The sequence below is a fragment of the Echinops telfairi genome, unplaced genomic scaffold (assembly GCF_000313985.2).
Source record: "Echinops telfairi isolate 266 unplaced genomic scaffold, ASM31398v2 ScPeMD7_7467;HRSCAF=8505_0, whole genome shotgun sequence".
Classification (NCBI taxonomy): domain Eukaryota; kingdom Metazoa; phylum Chordata; class Mammalia; order Afrosoricida; family Tenrecidae; genus Echinops; species Echinops telfairi.
This window is the reverse complement of record NW_022111367.1, coordinates 14,194,241-14,203,238: the sequence shown is the minus strand read 5'-3', so window position 1 is coordinate 14,203,238 and position 8,998 is coordinate 14,194,241.

The window sequence follows — 8,998 nt, the reverse complement described above, 5'->3', positions numbered from 1 at the left end:
CCATCCTTGCCTTTCAGGAACACTCTGGCCTAACTTCTTCCAATACAAATAAATGTGTCCTTTTGCAGGCCATGATAATTGAAATAGACTTCTCCAGCACCACATTTGGAAAGCATTGATTCTTTGATAGCCTTCCTTATTCTTGATCATATATATGATGCAATGGAGAATCCCATGGCTTGGGTCAGTTGCACTCCGGTCATCAAAGGAACATCCTTTCTCTTCAATACTCTAAAGAAGTCTTATGCAGCAGATTTACCCAATGCAATACACCTTTTGTACTCGTTATTGATTCTTCCATGAACATTGATTGTAGATCAAAGCAAGATAAGGTAACTGTCCCTGTGGGTTTCCAAGACTGCAATTCCTTACAAGAGTAGAAAGTCTCGTCTTTCTCCTGTGGAATGGCTGGTGGGTTTGAACTCTTGATGCTAGGGTTAGTAGTGCAATTCATTATGCACTACACCACCAGGGATCCCATACAATTTGCAATATTCTTCAACAAAGCCATAATTGAAATGCATTAATTCTTCAGTGGTCTTTCTTGTTCATTGTCCAACTTTCGCATGCTTCCGGGGCAGTTAAAAAGACCGTCACTTGAGTCAGGTGACATCCTTGTCCTTCAGCCATTTGAAAAGGTCTGGTCAGCAGGTGTGACCAATACAATAAAAATGTTTTTGAGTTTTTGGCTACTGCTTCTATGAGCATTTATTTTGGATACAAGCAAGATGAATAAAATACTTGGCAACCTCAATATTTTCTCCAATTAGCACGAGATGGTTCATTTGTGAGGATTTTTGTTTTCTGCATCACATTGGATTGCAATTCATAGGGAAGGCTACAAACTTCGATTTTAAGCAGCATGTGGTTCACGTTTTTCTTGCTTCCTGTAAGCGAGGTTATATTATCTACTTATTACTGGTTGTTAATAAGCCTTCTTCCAAAGCTGATGCCATGACCTTCTTCATACAGTACAATTTCTTGGAGTAATTTATCAGCATAAATATTCAATAAATATTGTAAAATAATACAACCCTGATACACACCTTTTCTCACTTTAAACCATGCAGCATTCGTTTATTCTGTTCAATTCATGGAGCAAGAAAGGAGAAGCTTAAAATGACTATAGGTTTAAGTGTAGGTATTTAGTGAAATGATAAGTAAGCTACCTGAAATGATAGGCACATTTCTAACTTACCACAAAATATCTATCACTTACTGAATGTTCCTCTACTACCTAATATATTAATGAAATAGAAAACATTAAAAAAGAGAGCATTTTGGTGTAGGAATCATATGTAAAAGTTTCCTCATGAATGATGGTGGAGGTATGCCCTCGCTAGATGGAAAGCAGAAAGCAGAGAAATGTAGCTGAAGGCCTTGTCTTGGAACTCACAAACACATGAAGGGTGATTTAAAGGAAGATGGTACTTGCTATCACCCAGCAAGAAAGCCGAGGGGTTCCAGAAGAAAGAGAAGCAACAACAGGCACAAGGAAAATTGTAAAAATGTGAATGGTCCATTCCTGGCCTTCCGGTGTGAGAGATCACCAAGTGCATAATAAAGCAATCACAGGGACAATAGATTTCTCTCTAATGTCTATATATCGGGTCCACATGTCTCTATCATATGTTCTTAAAGGGCTGATGGGTAAGGGAAAGATCATTGTAGGAACAACATAATTCAGCATTTATTTTCAATTACTGTTGTTGTTTATGTAAGCTGAACTGAGAAATCGTTGTTTCTTATTCCAAAAGAGATTAGAATTATCTAAAAGTCACGTTAAACGAATTATATGATTTTCTAGTTTACACATTTAGAATCTATGTGTAAATATCAATGTAAATGCTATGTTTAATATATGCTCATTATATGAGAAAACTATCATATACCATTGGTACTGTAAACTTGGTTCATTTTTTTCTCTGTGATTTCTTTACAGCTGTATGAAAGTGCACCAAGGAGCCTACAAGTACTTTCTGTGGAGTTGCATAATCTCATGTCAACTTGAGGATATTAAGAGTGAAGGGGTGGAGTCTAGTCTGTCAATCAGGTTGCACAGCCTGATGATGGCTTCTTGTGGGTATGGCCTTCTTATGAGGATTTTGGGAACTTCCTCTCTTTTTCCTTGGAGGTGGGCCATGCTCTCTCTTTGTCTCTGGTTCAAGTCACTTTGACAAACTACTTTGAGCCATGCTAATAGCAACTAGAGCTCTAGATGCTTCCGCTGCTACTGGATCCACAGGACTTTTAACATACCAGGCTGTGATCTTCCTGCATTCAGCATCATTGCACGTGTTGCGTGTGTCTGAAGAGGAATTTATAGACTAGTATTGGACATATGGGTTAATATCAGACATATGGGCTTGATCTGGAAAGAACTGGGATGTTTTATTAATATATAATTACTCTTTGATATAACGCTCTTTCATACACATATATGAGTGTCAATGAATTTGTTTCTCTAGTCTACCCAGTCTAACTCACTTTCCATTAAGGACTTACTATAATGATTTCTTCACACCCTTCCCCAAGTGAACACTCTTATTCTTGCTTAATATTAAAGGCTAACTGCTTACTTTATGTTGTTTTTATGGTCTAACTTTAGGTAAGTTAATAGTTTCCATTCAAAACATATAATGTAATGTTTATTTGACAGAAACAAGTGTTTAATGAAGAGTTTTGTAAAGCAGATGCATTCCTATTATTAAATTCATGAGTTTTTGATCAACAAGTTACATTATTCAGCCCCAAAAGAATGTTTCACATGAAGATTGAATAGAAATATAAGCGGCGATTAGATTAATGTTCATCCTTGACCAAAGTTGACATTTCAGAATTCAAATCTGAAGCTGTATTTGGTCTTGATACTACATAATTTTGTAGACTAGCTTTTCCTTACCTTTCAAACTACAAAATGGAATGTTGGCACACAAAGGTCACCTCGGCTAACCACTTTCTCAAGAAACATGGAGCAGTGACATTTGAATTCAACCTTATGTCTACAGAACTGCTCACTAGACTTACTTTGACAGACCTGAGGATGATGGATGCAGATTTCCATCCAAAAGGTTTGGCTGGGCCTCAGCAGTAATATAACCTTTCTTAAAGGTTATTTTCAACCACTTGCTAAAAATTCCTGGAGGTACAAAAGTGACGTGCCCTTTAGTAAAATGAATACAATAATATCCCCACAATTGATACCACTGAAGTCAAGTTTGGCCAGTTGCCCAAGTGAGCGCCTACCCTTTAATTACCAGGGGTTGTCTCATTTTGGCCCAGAACCTTGAGTAGGGGCATAAACTAAAGATTACCCAGAATTCAAGCATAATTCTAATTATTTTGAAAAAAAGAAAGAAACCTCTTAGGTAATTCTTGCAAATGCTCCATTATGCTGTCAATTAACTCTGATGTTGTTTTTCTAAAGTAAAAATCAAATATAATGGAATAAATTTATTCATTAGGAATCTCTTTGATTCAGTGTAGGTTAATATAACAGGAAAACAATGTTTTACTTAATTTTCAAAAGATTTTAACATGATTTTTTTGTTTGGGAGATAAAACAGAATTATGAAGCAAAGTAATCAGCGCATTAACTGGACCTAAAGAATTAGTCATTCTCCATGTCAGATAATAACCTCCAACTGTTGGCAAGTAAGACTCCACAAACTTTATAGTGCATTAATGATTGTTTCATTAAAAATAAAAAGTTGAAAAAATACAATTAATCTTCTGGCTCATGAAGTTTTGATAATACTGATTTAATTCTGATACATCAAATCCAATAAATTGCCCCCTCTAATTTACAACTGAAAATGTATTATTTCAGGGTTCCCCATTTTTTAAAGGTACAGAGTAACTAGAAATGCCATGCTGACTCATGGTGGAACGGTATGTTTTTGGTTTGGGTGAATAGATCGCACTGATAAAAGCCTCCTTCTTGTGTCCCTGATCACTCACAACATGGCTGCTAGGATTACAGACAATCCCAGAGGCATCTGCAAAATATATAAATGGTTTTTTAAATGACATTATTCTTTATTGAAATTTAAACAATGCTTCTGTCCAAAGCTCATTTAATTTTTGTTTAATATGTCTACCCCCCCCAAAAAAAAATGAGAACATTTTAAACTCTTAATTCTGCTGTAGAAGAAATACAATGACCCAGTCATAGTATCTTCAATTTCCTTGTATGCATCTGAAAGTGGGGCGCTTAATGAAGAAGGCAGAAGAATGGATGCGTTTCAATTGGGGTGCTGGCAAAGAATATTGAAAATTCCACGGACAGCCAAAAGAACAAACAAATCCGTCTTGGGAGTAGTAAGGCCAGAATGCTCCTTAGAGGCAAGGATGGCAAGACTACATCTTAAATACTTCGGAGATGTAGTCAGGAGAGACTAGTCCCTGGAGAAGAACATAATGCTTGCTCAAGTAGAAGGGTAGTGAAATAGAGGAAGACCCTCAACTAGATGGACTGACACCGTGGCTGTAACAATGGCTCAAGCACAGAACCATGGTTGGGATGGGGCATGACTGGGCAGTGGTTCATTCTGTTGTGTATAGGGTCTCTATGGGTCGGAACGGACTCAATGGCACTAACAAATGACCACAGAAACAATGGCAACTAACAAAAGACCATAGAAATACCACACATAGATGGCATTTAAAAATTAGGAATTTGTTTTCTCATAGGTTTTGAGGCTAGGAATCTCAGAAGATGCACGTGGATAAGAGATCAGTTGCTAATCAAGACACAGGTAGTTCAAGTGTATCCAGAGTAAAGGTCTGCCAGTCCACTTGCAAAACCATCACACTACAGTTCCACTTTGACACATAGGAGGCAACTGGAAACAGAATGGATGTAGCAACAATTTGGTTGCTTTGTCATTGGAGACCCAAATGAGGGTCTCAGCTTTGTGGATGACTTCCTGGATGGGAGTCCAGGGGGTTCCATAGTCCCTTGGTTTGTGGATAGTTCTCACGTGCCATCGGGCTTTGCCCATTAGTATTTGTCCATGCATTCATTCTGCTATTTTTATAACTGAAAACTGACTGATTTTAGAATCCTTCCTACATTAGCATGACTTCAACAGACTGATTGCTTTATATTGTTTTAGATCACCTCCACAGGGAGAGGGGAAGGATTCCTACACATGTTTTGGGGAATACACTTCAATCCATAAAACTTTCCTATTTTACTCTTTTTCTTAATTAGTGCACGTTGTCTTTTATTTTTCAAAATTGAGAACAGCTTTTCAAGAAATTTAATTAATGTGTCATTACGTTGTTAGGGTCCATCAAGCTAGCTGCAGCCCTTAGAGACCTGCTGCATGAAGCACTGCACAGCCCTGTGCGAGCTCTACAAGTGTTCTCACGCCTGAGCCCATTGCTGCAGCCACTGGGTCAATCCATCTCACTGAGGGCCTTCCTCTTTTTTTGCCACTCTTCCACTTTAGCAAACATGATGTCCTTCTGCAGGGACTGGTCTCTCCTGAACATATGTATAAATATGTAAGATGAAGTCCTGCCATCCTTGCCTCTACAGAGCACTCTAGCCTTACTTTTTCCTAGACAGATTGACTTGTCCTTTAACCAGTCCATAGTACTTCCAATATTCTTCTCCCGCACCATGATTCAAATGCATCAATTCTTCTATAGTCTTCCTTAGTCAATGTACAACTTTTACATGCCTATGGATGCTATAGAGAATATACTTAGTGTCTCAAACTCACTGCCATCAAGTCAATGCTGACTCTTAGTGATCCCCTGTGGGTTTCTCAGAAGGTAACTGTTTAGAAAGCCATCTTTCCCTCATGGAGCTGTAATTTTGAACTGCCCACCATGAAGATCACAGTCCAATGCATAACCACTAAACCACCAGGACTCCATATAATTCATGTAAGAAGTATAGATTGATAGATAGATGATAGATAGATGATAGATAGATAGATAGATAGATAGATAGATAGATAGATAGATAGATAGATATAGATAGATATAGTGCCCTGCTTTGATATACTTATCATTCATTGAATAAGGAAAACTGAAGAAGAATCAATGTATTTGAATTATGGTAGTGGAAAAGAATATGAAAGTATCATGGATTTTTAGAAAATCAAACAAATCTGTCTTGGGAGGCATACAGCCAGAATTCTTCTTAGGATTGGGTCTGGATAGGAGAGACTAGTCCCTGGAAAAGGACATCAAGCTTGGTAATGGAAAGGGTGTAGAAGAGAAGACCCATCTAGAGATGGATTGACACAATGGCTCCAAAAATGAGCTCCAACAGAGCAACAACTGTGAGGACGGCCCAGGACTAGGCAGGTCACTGTAAGTCCAAACTGACATGAGAGCACCTAACAACACAGACAACATGCAAATATTATTTTTTTAATGTACATTAATTTATTATTGTTGTCTGTGAGAACTAGTTTAGGGTTTACCTGGGAAAAATTGGTATGTAAAAGTCTTATTGTCTGAGACCTTAGTTAATATTTTATTTTTAAAATCAGTATTTCCGAAGCAACAAAGCCCACATGGAACAACATATCAACCTGTGTGATCACGGGGTGTCGAACGGATCACTGAAGACAAATGGGTGCATAAGCAAATGTGGTGAAGAAAGCTGATGGTGCCCGGCTATCAAAAAGTATAGCGTCTGGGGTCTTAAAGGCTTGAAGGTAATCAAGCGGCCATCTAGCTCAGAAGCAACAAAGCCCACATGGAAGAAGCACACCAGCCTATGCAACCATGAGGTGTCAAAGGGATCAGGTGTAAGGCATCATCAGAACAAAAAATCTTACCATAGTGAATGATGGGGGGAGTGCAGAGTGGAGATCCAAAGCCCATTAGTAGGCCACTGGAGATCCCCTTGCAGAGGGGTCTCGGGGAGGAGATGAGCCAGTCAGGGTGCGATGTAATAATGATGAGAAATACAACCTTCCTCTAGTTCCTAAGGGTTTCCTCCCCGCTCCCACTACCATGACTCGAATTCTATCTTGCAACACTGGCTAGACCAGAGGAGGTACACTGGTACAGATAGGAACTGAAAATACAGGGAATCCAGGACGGATGAGCCCTATAGGACCAGTGGTGTGAGTGGCGAAACAGGGAGGGTAAAGGGAGAATGGGTAGGAAAGAGGGAACCGATTACATGGAACTGTGTGTGACCTCCTCCCTGGGGGACAGACAGCCAAAAAGTGGATGAAGGGAGATGTCGGACAGGGCAAGATATGACAAAATACCCATTTATAAACTATCAAGGGCTCATGCGGGAGGGGGGAGCGAGGAGGGAGGGGAAAAATGAGGACCTAATGTCGGGGGTTTAAGTGGAGAGAAAATGTTTTGAGAAACGATGTACAAATGCACTTTACACAATTGATGTGTGTATGGATTGGGATAACAGTTGTATGAGCCCCTAATAAAATGTTAAAAAATAAAAATAAATAAAATCAGTATTTCCAACTTAATTGATCACAATAGTTTCTAAAAGGAAAAAAATATATAAAGAAGGGTGCTCATTATTGGTTGTTTGTATCATTTTGCTGTCTCATTCTTCAGCTACATGAATGTAGACTATTCAGTGGGAAAGGGTAACTCAATTAATATAGTAACATATGTTTGAACATTTAGAGATCCAATGTGAGTAATCTACCAATGTCATGTATTTTTTGGAAACTCTCAAAGCACATATCTAATATATTAAGCTCTTTCAAAATGTCTCTGCTATGACATCTTACTGGGAATTTAGAAATATACTTCTGAGATGTTCATTGTGCACTTTCTGTGAGAATTCCATGTGTACGACATTGCTGGAAGACATATGTACCCCGGATTCCAAATCGTTAATTTCTAAATGTACAGAGACTGTCTCTACCAGCTGTAAAATTGGTCATTCTAAAGGAATTTAGTTGGGTTGAACCAATGTTCCTACAAAGTAACGCTTTCAGTAAACATATTTAAAATGTTCTGATTAAATGTTGTCGATTTTTATTAACAATACATTTACTTATTTTGTATATTGACATTTCCTCAGTTGGTCATCAACAATGTAGAATTTATGACAAATATGGATGGATGGATGGATGGATGGATGGATGGATGGATGGATGGATGATATGTACAATATAGGCTTTGAGAAAATGGTTCTAAGTAAAATGCCAGGCTCTTCTCACAGATGAACCCTACCATACAGGAGAAACATGACGGTAAAAGTCCTTTCTGAGAGTTATCTCACACTGTTAGATCTTCATTAGAGAAGCGAGACCCTGATAGATCAAAAAGATTGACCAGTGAAAATCTCTAGTTAAGAGCACTGGTGTAAGGGAGGTACTAAAAAAAAAAAAGAAGCGTTAAGATGTTATACAAATGTGTTAATCCGGGCTGCAGTGATAACTGGGTAGTGGCTGGGAGTAAATCACTTACCTTTCCAAGCCCTGTTTTCTGTATTGAAAGTGCACGGGGTGCAGTCCTACATGGACTCAAGGTTCTTTCCTGCTCTGCAAGTCTCCAAGTCCACAGTCATTGTCTAAATCCTTGAAAACACCATTCATAGAAACAGCTTTGTGATGTGGGTGTTGAACTGTGTCGCTTCAGTTTTTAAGAGTATTGATATATGTATACAAACTTGTTTCATATTCTGGAATTTTGTTTTCTATGTAGTTGCCTGTTTCTTGAGCTAAATTTGCCACTGGTTTAAGCCTCCATTACAATCATGCAAGAAAAAAAACAAACAAATAGACCATGGAAAGATTTATTTTGAAGAATGGAGATGGGTCCAAATTGTTAAGACCCTTCCATACCAACCTAAGAAGTTTCAGGTTTATGTAGGCAACCTAGATGAAATAGAAGTTTCTGAAGAGAAATCATGTTTATGTTTTAGGGAAACTATTTAGCAGTAGTATGGAGGATGAGTATTTAAGATAAGGAATGCTAAGCCTTTATGCAAAAATATTAGCAGTGGGGATATAGAGAAGGCATTTATCCTGAGATATTCTTA